The sequence below is a fragment of the Myodes glareolus genome, chromosome 5 (assembly GCF_982192425.1).
Source record: "Myodes glareolus chromosome 5, mMyoGla1.1, whole genome shotgun sequence".
NCBI classification, from domain to species: domain Eukaryota; kingdom Metazoa; phylum Chordata; class Mammalia; order Rodentia; family Cricetidae; genus Myodes; species Myodes glareolus.
Genome location: NC_142030.1, coordinates 85,691,180 through 85,709,160, shown reverse-complemented (window position 1 = coordinate 85,709,160; position 17,981 = coordinate 85,691,180). Strand labels below are relative to the sequence as shown.

The 17,981-nt window shown below is 41.7% G+C and overlaps 1 long non-coding RNA gene across 1 annotated transcript in view; it reads right to left on the bottom strand.

The window, feature by feature from the left end:
• Positions 1 to 16,320, bottom strand: part of LOC125398238 (uncharacterized) — a 34,795-nt gene extending 18,475 nt beyond the window's left edge. Inside the window, exons 1-3 of the long non-coding RNA XR_007231342.3 lie at positions 15,616 to 16,320; positions 14,357 to 14,453; positions 13,057 to 13,335 (exon numbers count right to left, since the gene is read on the bottom strand). This is a non-coding gene — a long non-coding RNA (uncharacterized LOC125398238). The remainder of the gene's footprint in view (positions 1 to 13,056; positions 13,336 to 14,356; positions 14,454 to 15,615) is intronic.
• Between the last annotated feature and the right edge of the window lie 1,661 nt (positions 16,321 to 17,981).

Sequence of the window (17,981 nt, the reverse complement as noted above, 5' to 3'; positions counted from 1 at the left end):
GGTGAATGAAGTAAAGCGGAAATGCCATAGGGGATTGTGGGTAGGTAGACTAAGGAATGAGATCTGAGCTTGGAATAGAGTAGGAGAAAGGTCATCTGGGTCAGAGTAAGAATAATTTTTAATGGCTTTCATTTTTGTTAGAAAATAGATTTTTATACAATATATTTTGATTACAGTTTCTCCTCCTCCAACTTCTCCCAGATCTTTCCCATTTCCCTACCCGCCCACCCAAATAGACTCCCTTTCTTGCTGTCTCATTAGAAAACAAAGACATCTGAAACAAAAAAGAAAGAACAATAACAATAACATCAAACAGTAAAAAACAGAAACGAATAGGACAAAGCAAACAAAGAGGAGAAAAGGAAGCCAAGGAAACAGTACAAGAACACATATAAATACAGAAACTTTTGTCCATGCCCCGTCTCAGCTCTAGGACCCCATATAACTTTACCCCTATGGGCCTGTGCATGCTGCTACTGTCTCTGTGAGTTCACATGTGCATCAGTCCTGTTGGTGTCTTCCATCCTTATTGGCTCTTACAATCTTTCTGCCTTATCTTTCCCAGAGTTCCCTGAGCACTGAGGGGAAGGATTTGATGGAGACACCCATTTAGGACTGAGTGTTCCAAGGTCTCTCACTCTCTGCATATTATCTGGCTCTGGGTCTCTATATTTGCTCCCATCTGCTGCAAAAGGAAGCTTCTCTGAGGAGGACTGAGAAAGATGCTGATCTATGAATATAACAGAATGCCGTTTGGAATCATTTTACTGCTGTGCTCCTTTAGCAGAACAGCAGTATTCAGTCTTCCCCCAGGCCCCTGGCCTATCTAGTCCCAGGTTCTTAACTATCCAGATGTATCAGGAGGAGGCTCTGTCCATAGACTGGGCCTTGAGTACGGTCAGATACTGGTTGGTTGCTTCCACAAGCTTTGTGCCACTATTGCTCCAGTCTATCCTGCAGGCAGATCACCACTGGAGACCAAAGAGTTTGAAGCAGGATTGGTGTTTACCTTTCTCCTTTGTTGGCATGCAGAGTACTTTCTAGTACCATGAACACCAGTCAGTAGGGATGTAGTCTCTACGTAGGCAGGAGTTCAACTTCTCCATGTGCAATGAGTTATATAGGTGTCACCTTCAGCAATGGGGCCTTCCTATCAGGTGTAGGAGACAAGGCTACTGACAAAGCAATTCCTGGCACTGGAAGCTTCATTTGATTGAGAGAAATCTCTACTTGTGATTTTGTCTCCTCTGTTATTTGGTGATTCCATTTATATTTCTTGCATATAAGTATATATTTTAAGAAGCTCCTACTGTAGTAGGTTTTAATATGACCCCTCAAATGGTCCTAAGCTTTAGCTGTTCCTTCTAATATTCCCTCCTTTATCCCCTTTCCTCCCTCTCCCTGTTTGATCCTTCCATTCTGCTCCACCCCTTTCCATCCATCTATAACTATCTATTCTATGCCTCTTTCCTAGAGAGATACTTCCCTCCCCTCTAGCCCCTTATGCCGTATCTAGCTTCTGTGGTAATACGGATTGAAGCCTGATTATCAAAAATTTAAAATAGTTAACATCCACATATATACATACCATGGTTGCATTTGTGAGTCTGTGTTACATCACTGAGGATTTTTTTCAAGTTTCATCCATTTACCTACAAATTTCATGATTTCATTTTTAAGTGCTGAGTGATAATAGTCCTTTGTGCAAATGTATAACATTATCTTTAACTATTCATCCATTGATGAACACCTAGGATGTTTCCTATCTGGTAACTATGAGGAGAGCAGAAATGAACACAGATGAACAAGTATCTCTGTAGTAGGCTGTAGAGTACTTTAGTGTATGTCCAAGAATGGCATAGCTAAATCTTAAGGTAGATCTCAGAACTGGGAGAGTCTTAATGAGCCAGCCATTACTATCTAATTTTTACCAAGTAGCATAAAAACCACTAGATATTTGTTTTAAATTTATAGCATTTGTTAATTATAAAATATTTACACAGTAATTATTAAAAATCAGAAAAATAACAATATAAAAAGAAAATAAAATCAGTGGTGGCATATCTTACTTTCTACTTGAACAGATTTCCTATTTTCATGTAAGTATTTATCTAACAAATTTGAGAACATATTGCTGGAAAAACTTTATGCCCCATGCTATTAGTGTGCTCACACATCTTTAGTTACTATGAATATTCTACTGTGTAAATATTAGGTCAATTATTATTTAATTTATTATTCTTAGATAAGTGAAGCTAATTTCAATAGGGAAATAGTGAGAAACATTTAAAACTCTCTTCCGAATCTGAATTTTAAATAAAGCATGGAAAGAATTCTCTTTCAATTAAATATGTATCTTAATAAACTTGATAAGAAAGATTATGAATCAAAACTAAACTGAATTACACAAGGAAAAGAAGACAACATTGATGAATTCTGAAGAGTGTAATTATTAGTCACGACATAAATAGGTTAATGATGATGAATATAGGAGCCCAATTAAATAAGGAAAAAATGCAGTTATCAGGGGAAGAAGGACTTTGAAGACTACAAATAAAATATTTCTTTTAAACATATTAAATATGAAACAAATTCAAAATAACCAATTGAAAATTTTAGTAAGCAATGAATTATTAAGCTAAAAATAGTTGGGGGGTAAAATTAGAAAACAATAAAATAGACCTGTCTCCGAAGCAGATGGTTCCCACCTAGCACAATCTGAGTCAGGATCATAGTGAATAGAAAAGAAATGCTCTGCACGGGAGGGTCCTGACAGTCCATGTCTGATTTGCTGCATCTGCACAAGTGTTTCTACTAGGGCTTTCATATGTTACACAGACCTACACCACAAGGTACAGGTGTATGTACATGTGTGTGTGCGTGTGTGTGTGTGTGTGTGTGTGTGTGTGTGTGTGTGCTTTGCAGTGAAGTCATAAGGTTCCTCCAAAGATGAGTCCTATCCTACGGTGTAGCATAGAGCCTTGCCTGTAAAACAGAGCTGACAGACATAGGGAGCCATTGTCCTCCTGATCTATTGAATTACCAAATTTGGACCAATTTATCATAGGGTGTATAGATTTCAAGAGAAGGTTCTTTGCCTTGAGTTTATAAGGTACATGGTCTTTGATGTTGCTTTCATCATTCTCAAAATCCACAGTCCTGCAAGTACAGTGTTCTCCGAGACAGTACCTACAGACACACTGCTGTAAACCTTCGGGGCTCTGATTGAATTTTAACGATAAATTTTTAGTGTTTTGATTTTATTACTAGAAAACAGGACATTATGAATTCAACTCTAAGACCATCTGGGTCATTTTTATAGTCAAAGCTGATTAATGTCACAAAATTGGCCTATCTTGATGTTTTTCACTTTATATATAAAATTTGCCTTACATTTCCTAAACTATGAGCTTGCTCTAATCTACTTATTCATATTGTTATATGGCCGACTTCAGTTTCTCATGTTTTTCAGGACCAGTTCAAGATTTCCCTTTACAGCATACAACACCTCCACTGTTTGGTCTAGTTATGGCAGCTTTTGCTTTATTCCTTGTGCTTATCATTCATTTAATAATAGTAAAGGCAATTCAGAAGCAGAGAAAATTCATGAATGAATGGTACCATTGGCTATGGATACATGACCTAAACTTTACTATTGCAAAAATTCTAGCAAATACTGTTTTAGAACATTAACAGTTTTTCAGACAGCACGAATTGGGGGCCAGCCATACACAATATTCCAGGAAAACTTTGTAGTGTGCTGTGTTTCGGTCTCACAGTTTTCTGTCAGTGCTGTCTAGGGCTCACTTATAAGAAGTGTGCTGACTTTCGCTCATGCTAGCATGTGTGACTTTCATTGTGACTCAGGTGTTATTTATCTTCGATTTTCCTCATTATATATATATGCCTGCACAATCGTTTAGACTCCATTAGCATGCCCTGGAGATGAGCAGACTGAGTGTGTTCCCTGTCTGTAACTACTTGGCTTTGTTCTGCTCATGTGCATTGCTGATTTAATGCCATCTTTGTTACTCCTCTGCCTGCTCCTGTTGTCTGTGTGAACCTCCAGCATTAAGTTACTGTTACGTTACTGTTACTTTCAAAGTATAGAGCTATGCCAGGTGCATAGCAGGTCTCAATAAATAATTTGTAAATAAGGTACTAGATAGCCACATCTAAACTCCTATAAGCTATTAAAATCAAGCTGAGCGCAGAAAGCTAACACACATAGGAACAATGAAAGGGCCAGGAAAGGCTTATACAGGATCTCAAACTATACAGAGCTCCATTTCTGTTTCTGTGACTTTTCTTCTGCAGCTTCAAAACACAGTGAGAAATTTTGAGCTCTCGGTAGTTTTTAAAAGATAACATTGCAAATGCTAGTACTTCAGAAGAATGGGTTTCCGCTCAAGTCACACAGGTGACACAGGCACACTTCGTAGGAAGCGACATCGCTCTTTCACTTCAGATTCTTGTGAGACTATTCAATGCTTTCTTCAGTAAGAATCAAATAAAAATGTTCCCTCTAACCTGACCCCAGTCTCTGTCATCTGCTTCTAGCTCTTTGGCCAAACCCCTTGTTGATACCTGATCAATACAGGCGAACTGTATTTTCGTCATTGTTGTCGTCACTGGTACAACTGCAGATGAGAATTAGCCTATGCTGGTGTAAATGTTTTCAGCACTTGGTGATGGGGTGGGGTAGGCAGAAGACTATCTTCATCTTCTTTAGTTGTGCTTGCTCAAATATCAACCCCATCCTCCCGTGCACACAAGTTTCTCTTTCTAAAACACTTAGCAGCAATGTTCACGCCCTGGATTTAACTCTCAAGTAGCAGAAGTGAATAAGAAACAGGGCTGTGTGCTTAGGATGAATGCAGCAGAGAAAACAGGACAACACACACAAACACACACATACACACATACACAAAAATAAGAGAAACACTTCCATTGTAGAAGAACATATGAAAACCATTGAACATGGTTTGGTCTTGATATGAATGAAAGAAATATCTAGAATATTCCATGTACTAGAATTTTATCTATTATTTAAAAATATGTATCATAATCCATGCTAATGAACGTTAGATGTCCCTTACACTTCTTAAGTTACAACCAGGATCTATCCAGTTTATATAGCTAGGAATGGTGTTCTGATCCATTTGCTTCTTGGTAACTGAATATTGTTCTCTTATCCTCCAAAATTACTTGGTGACAATTTATGTCTTCGGTTTCCTCTACTAATGGTGTTTTCTTGAATACTAAATGTCAATAATTTCCAAATATCTTGCCAACATGTTATAGCAATAGGCCAGCTTTCAGTTTCCATTGCTCCTTTAAAAAATGTTTTGAACCCCTACTCTGTATAGGTGTGTGAAGAGCTAAGATGGATCCTGCCCTGACACTGCAGGTGCCTGGATTCCTAATTTCCTGCCACCTTTGTTCTCGTGGAGATCATAAAAGGAGCCAGAGAAAGATACAGGAGATTTCAGCAAATATACATGCAAAGCCGGAAGGAATCCTTCTGCTGGGACAGAAAACAACAACAGCAACAAAACAAAAACAAACAAACAAACAAATGCCACCTGAAAAGGTAAATTTAGATCCATAGCCTGAATGGTTAAGTGTTCCCGCAGCTGAGGGCCTGGGGAAGAGCAAGCACAAAGCCCTTGAGTATGAAGGACACAAGGCAAATGGTTGTGACAGAGAGAATAGCAGATGGAGTACAGAACAGAGGCTGTCATAAAAAGATAGCAGAAATGAGGCCCCTTTCTATCCCAAATCCCAAGGCATTCTAGACAGTAGATGGTGCTTCCAGCTCTGTTGCCTAGTGTCTGTTCTGGTAATCAATGTCACAGAGATGGGAGGATGGAGAGGACCTTCACAGGCAATGAGCACAACCCAGAGTGCCAATGTCACCCTTTGTCTGCTTCTTGCTGCTCTGAGATGTGAGGAGGCTCCCCTGCCATGCTCCCCCACCAGACTGAACTGTGAGCCAAAATACAACCTCCCTTCCCTTAGTTGCTTCACCTCAGGGATTTGGTCACCACAAGAGGTAAATAGACTACAAAGAAAGTTAGATAGGGCCAAGTAATGGGGTGCTGCTGTTATATCCGATTCTATGGATTCTAGGTTTCTGGAATTGGTTTGTGGGAGAAATGTGGAAGAGTTTAGAGGTACAGGCTAAAGAAGTACGATGATCTTCTAAATCTAATGGGTTGTTCTTGTGTGGGTTTGGAAGACCATGGTGCCAACACAAACACAGACTATAAAGGCTGTTCCCATGAGGTTTCAGACAGAAACAAGAACTCTAACAGAGTCTTCTACCCCAAGAAGACACCGTATTATATTCTGTATAACATAGAATCTGACTGTGCTTTGTGAGGTACTAAAATTGTTAATGAGAGGTCTGGAGAGATAGCACAGTGGGTGAGTACTTATTGCTCTGGGAAAAGACCCACTCTTAAGTTCTCAGCACCCATAGCACACAACCACCTATAACTGAAGCTCCAGAGGGACGAAACACCTCTGACCTTTGTGAACATCTGCACTCTAATGTATGTATTCACACACAAACACTCATATACAGGACCTTTTAAATAATGAAAATACATCTTTTAAAATGTAAATGAGGCAGGATCCTAAGGTAATAGATATGACAGTGCTGTCACCTTGGCAAGACCTAGTTACTTTTATTATTACTATTACAAGGTATTTGAACTATCAATTCAAAGAAAGAGATGTTTATTTTGACTTATCATTTAGTCTGTCATAGTAGGAAAGTCATCATGGCCTAACTGGCAGTCAGTTACTTTCTCCTTATACAATGTAGGATCCCAGTGTAGACTGGTGTTGCTCGCAGTTAAGATGAGGTTTTCCACCTCAATTAGTTTGATTTGGATGATCTGCCACACGCATGCTCAGAGGCTTGTCACCTGGAGACCCAGAGAGTAAGACTCACCAAAGCCTCCAACTTGTGAAAATGCAAATTTATTTGCAAGGAGAAAGCTTGAACTGAGAATGCTGCTTAAGAAGTTCCTGTCCCTTGCACATCACGAGGGCAGGACAGTGTTTCCCCATGGCCAGCATGCCATGTGGACCAAGCAACTGTGGACCAAGGGGGTCAGACTCCATCACGAATTGGCAACAGAACCCGACAGCATCGTCCACATGGCACTGTTTCTGGAGACGTGAAAGATGAAACTGAGGATGTTCTTTAGCCTTGTTCCACAGTTCTGCGTAACCGCTGAGGCAAGGCAATGTGTGACAGCGTCAGAGACCCTGTAAAGAGGCTCTGAAGAGCCTTTGTGTGAAACTGTGAACATGACATCTGTTTGGGTGGAAACCTCAGGGTGTTGAAGATCCCAGAAGTGTGTGTGAGATCTCTAACAAGCAAAGCTGAAGGAGGGCATTGGAGTCACCTCACGAGAAGCAACTTGTGTCCTGGCAGCAAAGATGCCAGGGTCAGAGCTACTTCACCCAGCCCTTTGGAGCCAAGATCTCTGATGTGGGAGTGTTAGACTTGGTGTATACCCTGATGGGTCCATGCCCTTGTTCTTCCCCTGTGGAGGGCAGCTGTACTCACCATTAGAACACCACGTTTCTTCCCTTTTGAAACGAGGCTCTTTACACTGCTCTGGAATACCGGAACTGTGTAACCAGAGTTTTCCTTTATAGATCACAGTTAAGGGATTGCCTGAGTTTCATATGAAACTTTGATCTTTTAAAGTGTATTGGAATTGTTGAAGACCATGGGACTTTGACGTTGGACTGAACACATTTTATATTATGAGATAGCCATAAGCCTAGACAAGTAAACAGTAGAGTTATGATGGTTAATACTGTCATCTTGGCACGACCGAGAATCCCCTATTAAGCCTCTGGTAATGCTTGTGGAGGATTCTAGAGATTATGTTGATTGAAGTGAAAAGAGCCATCTTAACTGTAGGCGACACCACTCCTAGGCTGGGGTCCTGGACAACACAAACATGAGACACTGAACCGAGCGCTAGCCTTCATCATCCTCTCCGCCCTGACTGTGGATTCATGGTGACCAGCTGCCTCAAGCTCCAATAGCCATCCCTGGAACTGTGAGCCGAAATAAAACCCTTCCTTATCTAAATTATCTTTGATAGACATTCTGTGGCAACAATGAGAAAAGTAACTATTACAATGGGCTAGTCTGATGGAGGAATTTTCCAGAGAGTGTTACTTTCAAACTGTGGCCTAGTTAGTTCACTGTTCTTGAGCCTATTTAGAAAGGGAGCAAGCAGAGAGAGGTGTGTGGGACTGCAGTTTGGTGAGGAAAGAGCCATGGGCCAATTTAACACTACAGACAACACAGCTTCAGACCAAGCAGTGGTAACTATGAAACTGATACCACAAATAAAGAGAAACTTCACACCCGGCTCTGGGGCGACTGATACCACAAATAAAGAGAAACTTCACACCCGGCCCTGTGGCGATGTCGAAAGGGGCTAAGTCTCCACCCTTCAGGAGCTTCCATCATAAATATGAAAACTATTTGAAAGGGGAGAGACTCAACTCAGAACGCTGCTGCTGTAGGTCCCTGTTCGAAAACAACCTCCTGAGAAAGGGTTTTTGCAAATCCAGGCCCTGGGCACACAGAGGTTACCACAGCTACACTAGAAGGGAGTCAAATGACTTAAGAAGCTGGTAGCCAGGCTCGGCCGTGTCATCTGTGTGGTGCTGGTTTGGTAAACATCCAGCACACAAAAAGGAAGAGTGTCATAGAGGTTTATGTCAGGTTTTCAGAAAACCTCTCAGGCCAGGAAGTTTGTGGCCGAGTTGGATTTTCCATAAGTGGATGAAGACTGTGCAAAGCTGTGAAAGGGAGGCCTAAGCCACAGCAGAGACCTCGGGACCCTGGAAGGCTGTGGGTGGGCAGTGGAGCTGGCCCAAGGGCGGGGCCACGTAAAGCTGGGAGCATGGGGCCCATGAAGCATGTTGGAGTCCCCATGTGTCCACCAAGACCTCAGCTGCTGAATGGAGAGCTGTGGGATTTGGTGCTTGCCTTGCTGGGTTTGGAGTTTGGTTTTCTCCAGTCCCTCTGATCTACCCTCCTGGGAATGTTTACGCTTGATATTCTATATGGAAAGATTGTAACTTCTGAAAAAAGCAAATCACTGTGTCTCACCACTCAGCCTTTGTTTTGACTCTCAGGAGAGGATTTGAACTTTGTAACAATGTAGGGACTATTCGAATCTGTGACTATTTCTGAGGTTAGCCTGGATATATTTCACATTACTTATGGCAATGAATGCACAGGGACCAGGGTGGAATACTGTGGTTTTAAAGGGGTGTGTTTGTGTGTCAAGTTGATAAGGGGTAGGCTTGGGATGAGTGATCTTCACTATTAATTTGACTGGCCTGAGAAATGCCTAAAACGTTAATGAGGTACAGCTTTGGATATGTTCCCAGGATTAACTGAGGGAAGATGGTTTACTTTGAACGTGAGAGGTACCATCCCAGGGCTAAGGTCCCAGTTTGAATAAGAAAGGGAAAAGAGAAAAGCCAGCCGAACACTAGAATTTCCCTTTCTCTGCTTCTGGATCTAATGTGATGTGAGCCAGCAACCATCCACTGCCATAATTGCTCAGCTGTATCCCCTGAACTGTGAGCCAAAAAAAAAAATCCACTGGCTTCTTATCACCCCTGAAGGTTTCCTATAGCAAAAGGTCCCCAGCGTGTGTCTATGGCTTCAATTCTCAGGTTGCTAGTTCTCCTACCCAAAAATGTAGAGATTATTATTGGCTTATGCCTAATTAATGGCCTAATGCCATTCAATGCCTTTTTTCTCCATGTTCTTGTTCTATGGTTGATTCTTAGCACCATGGGTATAAGAAACTCTGAGAGGTGATTAACAGCCTGGATTGTAACATGAGGGCGAGTTTGTTGGGGTATCTGTCCTGCCCATTACCCCACAGCCGGCAAGTCCCAAAGAAAATCACACACAGGACTCTATAAGATTATAAACTGATTGGCCCATTAGCTCAGTCTTCTTATTAACTAATTCTTACATCTTCCGGTAACCCATAATTCTTGTCTGTGTTAGCCATGTGGCTCAGTATCTTTTCCAGTGGGGCAGGTTACATCTTGCTTCTCTGTGGTCTGGGCAGGAATGGAGGAATGGGCTTCCTTCTTCTTAGTCTTCTCCTCTTCTCATTGCCCCACCTCTACTTTCTGTCTGGTTGACCCGCCTATACTTCTTGCCTGGCCAATCTGCGTTTTATTAAAATACATGATTGACAGAATACAGATAATTCTCCCACACCACTGGATAACTAGATTGTAGCCATATTCTTAATGGTACACAGTCCCTCCCCAGAACATTTACTAGAGAATTAATTGTGTACCTTTTGTCCATGGGTCCCACCTGCTTTTATCCATGCCTGTTAAAACCCAATAATCCCAAGGAAATTCCAGTGCTAAGCTCTTCCTATTACATTAGGTTTTTCCTTCCCTGAATACATAAATTCCTAGCCAGTGATTCTGCAAAAGACAACAAAGAAAGACTACGGAAGAAAACTACAGCAACATTTCAACATATTGTTATCACACAGATAAATGTACCTGACTATCCCTCCAAAGCATACCACATGGGTGAAATTTCTGCTATGAAAGACAATATTTATGTTTTAATATCTAATCTTGGGGAAACTAATGTTTTTTTTCTTTTAGAGAGAGCTATAGAAAAGGAAAGGATATAGTGGAGTCTCTAAAATACTTTATACAAAGATGATGAAGTCATATTTTTTCAAAATATTTACCCTGAGCTTCTATCAGGCTCAAAAGATATTCCAGGGACTAAAATGGCATCCTCTCTGGCCCACTTAATAAGTCACTATCGGTCTCCAGAGCATGTTTTCTTGGCTCCAGATCTTAGAGAGAAGATAAATCATTCATTGGCTAGGCTTATTATATCTCAAACTCTCTTTCCATAGAGCTGGACTATGGCACAGTGTTTCCTGTTTCCCTGAGAGAAGCTGACCATCACTGCAGCTGACAAATCCAAGCTCGTGTTTCTCTCCCCTTTCATTTTGTAAGTAACTGGGCCCAGAGAGCTGATGCATGCTCTTGAGTGGGATATTTTCACAGAAAAGGAGGCAGCAGAAACCTGGAACTCTCTGGTAACAGTCTAGGGAATCTTCACGCTCCACTTTTCTATCTTTAATTTTGAAACCAGACCAGATGGAATCCATTACTAACCCCATTTTCAGATAAGAAGGTTGTAAAACGGTCTCAAGGGTTGGAAGAGGAAAAGGACTTGGGATTCATTCTTTCTCGGCACCAGAGAGAATGAAGAAGACATAATGAGATGACTCAGAGGTGACACTTGCACAGTGAAGAAGAGAGATACATCCACAAAAGTCCAAACATGGGAGCCCTTCCCCAGGGTCTGGGAGGCTGTGGAAATGCAAGGCATAGCTTTGATGTCAGGCAGCACCAGAGACATCAAATCAACTGCTTCATGTTATAAAAAATAGGAAGTGGAAAGCATGAGAGCCTTGACAGTGCAAGGGTAAGGCAACAGATACATATGGATAGAGAGGCACTGTGTGACAAGGTGCTGTGTGGGGAACAACCCAGTGAAGCTGCTAGCAGGCTTCTACCCCAAATCCTTGAGTCTTCCTGGGACCTGGGCCTTTCTCAACAATGTGCCTTTGTACTGTTTTATTACATTTGTGAGAGTGAAGGGACTTAATTCCTGTGACAATATTTATTAGCAGTATTTTAGTTCTGACTGTTATGACAAGTTACTACAGATACTACAGACTGGTTGGTTTAAATCAGTGGTTCTTGCCCCCTTCCTATTAATGTGACCTTTTGGTAGAGCTCATCATCCTGCGGTGGCTCCAAACCATACAATTATTTTCATTGCTATTCAGAACTGCAATTTTGCTACTGTTATGAGTCAGGATGCAAACATCTGATATATAGGATATCTGTGAAAGGGTCATTTCACACCTCGAGGGTTTGTGACCTACAGGTTTAGAACCACTGGTTTAAATGCTCATTTCTCACAGTACTGGAGACTGCAAAGTTCAAGATCAAGGCATCTGCTCATGGGGTGTAATGGTGAGGGTCTCCCTCCTGGCTCAGAGGCAGAGAGTAGAGAGGGTCTATAGTCCTTGCTGTCTGTCTCTTCTAATTTTATTCCTGTTATTCTTTTCAAAGTTTATAATTGTGCACATTTAGCTTACACTCCCGAGTGTGTGTCCTTGATGAGAACGTTTTAAAGGCTTTCTTTCAGAAGTCTTGAAATACACACTACACTATGACTATCTAGCTGTCACAGATTTCAGTAGATAACTAAGACAGGTTTCCATTCCTCTAGTCCAGCGCCTCTTGACCTGTGAGTTGCAACTCCTTTAGGGGTCACATATCAGACATCCTGCATATCAGATATTTATAGTACAATTCATATCAGTAACAAAATTATAGTTCTGAAGTAACAATGAAATAATTTTATGCTTGGGGGTCATCACAGTATGAGGAATTTTATTAAAGGGTCACTGCATTAGGAAGGTTGAGAAATTTTCTAGAGTTTGCTCAGGCCTTCCCTCCTCACCCCACCCTATGCTCAGCCTTTGGAAACTACCTTTGTAGCTGTTATTTCTGTAAGACGTGTGTGTGTGTGTGTGTGTGTGTGTGTGTGTGTGTGTGTGTATGTGTGTGTTCATATATATATATATATCATATTTACATGAGATCATACAGTCATTGGCTTGTCTCTGACTTATTTCACTTAGCAAAACACCCCTCAGAGACATAACATAATAGTAACATCATGGAACCTCGCATTTATGACTTCATCTAATGCCAACTGTCTCCTTAAGGCTTCATCATCAAATACCCTCACCCTGGGAATTAGAGTTTCATCATAGAAACTTTGGGAAGCCACAACCTTCCAGTCCATGGTATATACCAACTGAGTAGGAGATGTATTTTCATTAACAAGTCATATATATCTACAGTTATAATTACAGACTAATTTTGGGTGCCCCTCTTTCCTCAATGAAGAGAAACTTTTACCTGGATTTTAGAGAAATGTTTGGCTTTCTGCTCTCCATATCCTCTTTGTTGTGTGTGCTGTGTGTAGGGCATGAGTTCTGCTCTGTGCTGGACAAGATTCTCCATTATTCCACTTTGATCTGGCACTTTCCTGGGTAGACTTCATGTGCTAAGTACAGGACTCTGTTGGTTTTTCAATGTTCAATCAGCAGTTTTTCTCAATGACGGCATTTGTAAACCTTTCCCTTTCTTGTTGCTTTTGCATTCCCTTTGCTTTGGAAAACTCAGATCACTGCAAACCTGAAACCAAGAAAACAGCATGTTCCTCCAAACATGAACTGGCATCACCTCTCTGACGGTGCTATTTGAAGCAGGATTCCCTACCCTGATGCATATTTTAGTAATAGTAAGAAGAATTTGTCTACAGATCTGTCAGTAAAGAATAAAGATAGAAAAAGGAAGGGAAGAAAAAGAAACAAGTGATTTTCTCCAGTTTTGCATTGCCATATATTTTTCCTCGTTCCGCTGCTCCAATGAAAGCCTTCTGCAGATCGATCCATTAGAATCTGTGGTCTAATCACTACCATTCTACGTACAACACAAGCACATATGTAATTTGCCTAGTCGTATTACCAAACCATTGTTAATAGCAGTTTTCTTTTAAATTATCATCTACTTTTCAATATTTCTATTATAAAATAAGGAACATTTTTTTACTAAAAAAGGGGGTGGTTGGTTATTCTTGACAGTGGAAAAACACTACTATTTTTCTAAGGAAGAGCATGTGACCTGACACACACAGGCTGAAATGGCTTGGTGCCCACACAGCTACTGGTATCAACTGCTCACTTGCAGTAATTGTGCCACTTCCGAGGGGGCTGGGATACTGTGTGCCATCATCCCTTGCTGTCTCCACCTTATTTGAATTTCCCTGAGTCTTTTTACTCTATTACTGTCGTGGTTTGCAAGTTCACTCATTCCACACAGAGTGATCCAGCACGGAGTGCCATCCCCAGCTGTGGCGAAGCCAGAATGACACAGATACAATCAAGAGTGAGAACAGCCACTGCCGATGTTGGTGGTTATTTTGTTACTGTCCTATGAAAATTCTAAGAAAGCAAAAGCCTGATATATTCCAGAAAGCATAAAAAAAAAACCAGCTTGAAATCGCTCATGCTTTTGTTCCAGAACTTGCACAAATGCTAGATTGCTCAGTGGTGCTCTTAGGGAACTCCGCCTCTCTGTGCAGCGTTCTGTGTGAGCAACTCACTTGGTACCAGTTGTCCTCTGTCAACCCAGCCACCCTGAACCTCATGCTTACCGTAAAGGGAAGTTTTGTCACCAGTGAACCAAGACTTCAGGAAGGAGGGTTGCCAGGGTGTGGACAGGCTTATCTTTGTACCAGCAAAGGCAAGAGACTTTGGGTGACAAAAAAAAAAAAATTAAAACCCAGTCAAACAAGCATTCTTCTTTCTAAGTGTGGTGGCAAATGTTTTCTGCCTTTTGGCTGCCAACCGCTGTCGAAGCTAATTCCCCCAAGGGCTGTTTCCCTTTGTTTAGCCTCTGTGTACAGCAAATTAATTCATGATTTGTTGTTATTAAAAAACTAAAACAAAGAAAAAAATATCTTTACCCAGTACTCCTCAAAACAATGCCCACAGGAACTCACCCAACGTCCTCAAAGGAAAAAACGCTTCCTTCAAAGCCCATAACAATGGCAAAGCTGTAAGCTTTGCCCACAGCAAGGGACAGCAGGGGAAATATGCAAACTGGCAAACTGGGCATACATATGCCTCTCCTGTGCTCTCTGTGGAGCTCTTTGCCAGGGGCAAGGAACACTGCAGCAGCCAGGCAGGGCTGTCAGCATGAGCCTTACCACCTCTGGCAGGACAGCTGCAGCCACGAGGCACTGTGATTGCTTCCCAATAAGGCCCGATGAGCTCAGAGTGTGGAGAGATTAAGTCATACGTAGTTCAGTTTTAAGGGAATTTTCCAATCCGTAGAAATGCAAGATTTCCTCGGAGAGTGATCATCGTCAGAACATTTACAATGTGAGGAAGCTACTTTTTACATAGAACAATAGTCCACGTTGATTAATCAAAAATGCTACTTAATACTTTATTATATTAAAAATACATGCTAATTATTTGTTGCAAGTAATTATAAAATATAGATTTGAATTACTAATGATGTTTTTGAAAGTTACCCAAAATGGAACAGGATGGATAAGAAAATTTAAAGAACAAATGCAAAACACTGGATCATATATGAGTTGTAAGCAATACAAAGTTGCTCATATAATAAATCATCTGCATCCTGAATTTTTGTTCAACTCTATGGCAACTTTTATCTGGAGTTTATTTACTGATATTCTGTTTAGGGTTGCTTCATTAAAATGGAATTGGTGCTAAGAGTGGCAATCAGTTTTGCATTCTGTGGGGAACTGTAACTGTAGGGGTAAAAAGGCTGGGTTAAAAACTTTGCATAAGGTGCCTTTCACAGCCTGTCGCTGGCAGGCACTCTGAGTCCCCCTGGGTGTGGAGCTTCCTTCCTCCCCTTTAGCCCATTTCCCATCCTTACTTCTTGTCTTGCCATCTCTCATCAAAGCCTTGGAAATCTCAGACAGAAGGAATGAGCTCAGCCCTTTGGAAGTTCTGAGACAAACTGGGAGAGCAAGCTCGGCCACTCGCTGTAAGATGGCGCTCTGGATCCACCACAATGCACCCGTGGAGGGAAATGACAGTGCCTTCAACTCTTTCAGTGTGCGAAGAAGAAACAGAAAGATTTTGTCTTCAGTTCTAAAACTTACGACTCTTCCACAGTCTGTGCCCTCAGCGGAAATGATTCTGTGTGCATTTCCCTCCACAACTGTGAATACCAGTCTGAAAATACCAGTCCAGTTTTTATGCAAGCATAGAGGACAACCAAGGTTGAGATAAACAGATCTGGATCTGCAGACTTCAAGTGGAAACAATGTATTTTCCCGTCTGTGAGTTGCGCTTTTTCTCCTCAGTGCACAGTTTTGGTTTTGTGTCTTAAATACGACAGAAATGAGAAGTAAGATGGCACCCCTCCTCCGGTCTTAGTTTTGCTTTGTCCTAACATGCGACTTTGTCATTTGCCTTCCACAGGATGGTTTGACCTGGGAGATCATTTCATCCTTACCCTCTGAGGAAAGGGAAAGGGACTGTTTCTGGTTATGTTTTGAGCATTGTTTTCAAGCTAAACCATTTCTCTCAGTAGTGTGATATTCTATCAAAACATAAATATCAAGTTAACTGAGTAGTAGCCCCAAACCGAAAAACACTAGCCCAAATGAGCCTTCTATACAGCCCAGTAAAAAAACTTGCTTTTTGCCGCCAATGGAGGATTGACATTTTCTCCGCAGTGGCGATGACAATCCTATTTTGAACACTAGATGGCGATATGAACTCACTGAATTAGGAATCCAACCAGCCAGTCTGTAATTTCAAAGAGAAAAAAAGATGAGGATTTTCCTTAACTGATTTGATAATCTGACACATAGTGTTAAGGAAGTGAATTTATAGGATGTAACAGCTATTTCATTAAGTTTCCGTGAAAAAGAAAGCGTCGTCGTCTGGCAGGCAAACGTGCCTGCTTCTAAAACATGAGCCGGGGAAATCAGGAGGCAGGGTACGGTTGGAGAGAGGAGAGAGGCAGACAGGATTGCTGGCCAATTTGACTGCTTCCTGACTGACTTAAATATTTTCTTGACTACCTGACAGTCAAAATGGTGAAGGCGGTTTGTTTGTGTCAACACAGGCTTATTTTGTGCATTGCAAAGTGTATGTCTATATTGCTAGACTTCTTGTCTGCCTCCTTTGTGGCCTAGCTGTTTGGCCACGTTGGTTAGGGCAGTCTACCATTGAGACCCTAGATCCAGGGGGAAGTTCTTCTTGGCTCGGGACCGGGCCCTCAGCTCTGGCCGGTTGCTTTACAAATGCTTCATCTACAGGCACGCCTACACGTGGAAATTCAGGTGATGAGAAAAGCCTCCTCCCTGCAGGAAGAAAATAAACCAGCTCACAGCACACACGTATACCATGAATGGCAGATCCCTAGTGTCACTTCTTTGAAAAGGAGTCAAGAAAATGCTTCTAAAAGTCAGTTCTCTTGAGGCACAGAGCCATGTTTCTCATCCCTGGAATCAGGTAGATTATACACATGACTGCTTCAAATTGAAAGAGGGAAAAGGAGAAGGAGGGAGAACTAGCCGGAATCCCAGACACCCCATAATGGAGTTAGAAAGACCAACAGGCTAACAAATATCAGATAGTGCATAAAATATAGTAAGGGAGAGGTCTGCTCCCAAACTGCCAAGGAAATGAATAAGAGTTGAAGTTCCGGCCAGTCATTAAGTTAAGACGCAAGCAATGACATGAATTCAACTCCGAGATGTGGCCAGTGGCATTCCAGAGGATAAAGTAACAGTGTATGAAAACAACAATGTTCAGAGTGGGTGTTCTCAAACACCTGTCCATCTGCCAGGAATGTGGTCCTGTGGCGGCAAGTGCCACCAGCTGAGTGGAGGAGATGGGCAGGCAAAAGGCAACCAGTGAGTTCCCGTAATCAAAAGCTTCATAAAATCCCAGGTATACAATAAGAATCTCCGGGTCCTTGGTGACAGAAATAACTGGGAGAAATGAGAGAGCATATACTCTCTGGCTCAAGCATCTGGAGTCGTCTCAGGAGGTGCAGACCTCCAAGAGGGTGGGGCATAAACCCCTTCTTTCACTGTGCCTTGTGTATGGTGGACTTCCTTCCAAACCTCAGAGCCAAGCGTGGAGATTTCAGGGTTAGCAGTGATGGTGGCAGATCATGCCGATGGTACTTTTCCATTACCGTCTTTTCCCTCAAGTGAATAACCCAGGGCTAATCATGATGTCACATAAATCCCTCCTGGAGTCCAGTGTAGAAAAAGCTAG